General features: G+C 42.2%; 1 protein-coding gene across 2 annotated transcripts in view; it reads left to right on the top strand.

Annotated features, from left to right (window-relative positions):
* The first annotated feature begins 1002 nt into the window (after positions 1-1002).
* The window catches only part of DCUN1D1 (defective in cullin neddylation 1 domain containing 1), a 38735-nt gene continuing 37154 nt past the window's right edge, over positions 1003-2583 (top strand). The window contains exon 1 of one of the 2 annotated variants that reach the window (XM_008070683.2): positions 1003-1130. The gene's annotated coding sequence lies outside the window, so the exon portion shown is untranslated. Of the gene's footprint in view, positions 1160-2583 lie in introns of both variants that reach the window. The other variant, XM_021718861.1, reaches the window with a different exon arrangement.

Here is a 2583-nt window from a genome sequence, read left to right as displayed (position 1 = left end):
CCAGCCTGGGCAACAGAGGGAGACTCCGACTCAAAAAAAAAAAAAAAAATCTTTGTGCAAAAATCACTTTTAATGGGATGACATGTTCAGGGTCAGGCAAATTATTGGTGTTTGGAAGACATTTATAAATTTGTACTGGTTGGCAGGGTGTGGTGACTCAGCCTGTAATTCCAGCACTTTGGGAGGCCAAGGCGAGAGGATTGCCTGAGCCCACGGGTTCGAGACCAGCCTGGACAACTTGGTGCGCCCTTGTCTCTACAATAAATCATAAAATAAGCCAGGCATGGTAGTGTGCGCCTGTAGTTTCAGCTACTTGGAGACTGAGGCGGAAGGATTGCCTAAGCCCATCAAGTCGAGGCTGCAGTGGTTGTGAGCGTGCTACTGCACTCCAGCCTGGGCAACAGAGTGAGACTCTGACTCAAAAAGAAAAGCCACATTTGCCCTGCATTTGTGCCTTGCATTATATTTGTCAGTCAGTGAGTGACAGCCTAGGCCCTTCAAATAGAGTGAATGAATAAGTGAATGAGCGTGACCGGCAATACTTTCTTGATCTTTGAGGGCAGCTCACAATAGTCTACCAGGAAGGAATCAAACAAATTTAGAGTTTTATGGAAATTTATTGTAATTCAACTCAATCTTCTCATTCTGTAATTGAGAATGCTGAGACCCAGAAAATTTTTCATGCTATGCACGGAATAAGAAAGCAGCGGGTGATTCAACACCAGCACTTCTCCGTCATCATCAGTGGAAAATGTCTTGGTGAGGCTTAACAAAAGCATCCAGGGAGAAACTTCTGGGATTCTAGAGGATCACCTGCCTGGGGAACTGCTGAAGCCATTATGGGCCCAATGAATTCATTCTTTAGCACTAACCAGAACTGTCCAGGACAAACACCCGGGGCTGAGCCTCCGACTCATCCAGAAGTGACCAAGCGAGGCTGGGCAGGCAGATCCGGGATGGATGCTCTGGGACAGTGGTACATTGTGACATCATCAGTGATGATCTTGGATGGTTTCCCATTGCTGGGCCTCCAGTCCCAGCTGTTACTGCAAGTCCATTCCTCTACCATGAGTGTGAAGCAGCTAAAATCAACAGATCCATATGTACCTTGAGTTGACAGACTGGCTCTGGTGAATATTTCCATTTTCCTATATAGAAGGTGACTCACTGAAAATATTGCTTTTATTGGTTCTTTTGTGTGAAGGGGATGATGGTGCCTAATTTCCTAGGGACAGGTCCTGGGATGTACATCCTTTGTCCTTATTAAGGCTTCCTCTTTGAATGGTACCTAATATGGAGGAAAGAGGGTCATTCCTTCAGCATCACTGGTAACATTTATTTAAAGGCTTTTGCTTCTAATCTCCACTCCAGCAAATTTGGCATTAACTTGGAACTGTGACCCTCACGTTAGATGTCTGTGGCTACACTAGGGCCCATCTCTGACCCTGAGGCCTAATACTGCCTGTTTTATCTTTTAAACAGCTATTATAAATCTGAACTTATATGATATAAATGCCATGTTTTACTCAAACCAAAATAGGTTACACTGGTCAATCTCATTTACACTTACATACTTAAATCTAGGCAGTAAGCACATTTGTACAAATGTTGGGCAAAATTGAGTCTACCTAAATTAAATATGGGAGACTAGTGCCTTTGAACTGAATCTCTGTATACATAGTTACCCTGCAGGCTTAATTTTATCTTAGATGAACTACCAGAAATGTTAGCAATCTGTCTTTTCAGATTACTTCTGCTCCTTTGCTAATGACAGATTCTAGAAGTATAAAATCCTTACTTTTACATCTTTCTCCTTTTTTTGAATCAGAGTCTCACTCTGTCGCACAGGCTGGAGTGTGGTGGCATGATCATGGCTACAGCAGCTTGCACCTGCTAGGCTCAGACAATCCTTCTGCCTCAGCCTTCCAAGTAGCTGGGACTGCAGGTGCAGGCCACTGAGTCCAACTAATTTTTTGATTTATTGTAGAGACATGGTTTTGCCACACTGCCCACGCTGGTCTCAAACTCCTGGGCTCGAGCAATCCTTTTGCCTTGGCCTCCCAAAATGCTGTGATTATAAGCATGAGCTACTGCACCCGGCCTTACATCTTTCTTTAAACAGAACTACAACTATTTTATCAGTAAATAGCATATATGCAGCAACTATTATTTTCAAATAGTTGGATGTTTTATTTTGAAATATTACATATCTACACACTATATTTTCTGTACAGCTATAGATATACGGTGAGTATGCATTATGCGTGGCGAGAGAGAATTTCAATTTCAGCTAGAAGTTTCCATTTTATTTGTTATTATTACACTGAGATTGTTACTATAAAAATAATCTTTAGAACTTCTGTACTTGAGAAAAGCTCAAAGCTTTAACTTAAATGCTTGAAACCTTATGACAAAAAAGTAATATGAACATGTTAGTGAATATTATTTTTTTAATCAAATATTATAACTTGGCCGGGTGCGGTGGCTCATGCCTATAATTTCAGCACTTTGGGAGGCCGAGGTGAGAGGACTGCCTGAGCCCACAGGTTCGAGATCAGCCTGGGCAACTTGGTGAGACCTCAT

The sequence above is a fragment of the Carlito syrichta genome, unplaced genomic scaffold, assembly GCF_000164805.1.
Source record: "Carlito syrichta isolate Samal-C Ts95f unplaced genomic scaffold, Tarsius_syrichta-2.0.1 Scaffold313936, whole genome shotgun sequence".
NCBI classification, from domain to species: domain Eukaryota; kingdom Metazoa; phylum Chordata; class Mammalia; order Primates; family Tarsiidae; genus Carlito; species Carlito syrichta.
Note: the sequence above shows the minus strand (reverse complement) of the source record. Positions and strands in the feature narration are given on the sequence as shown.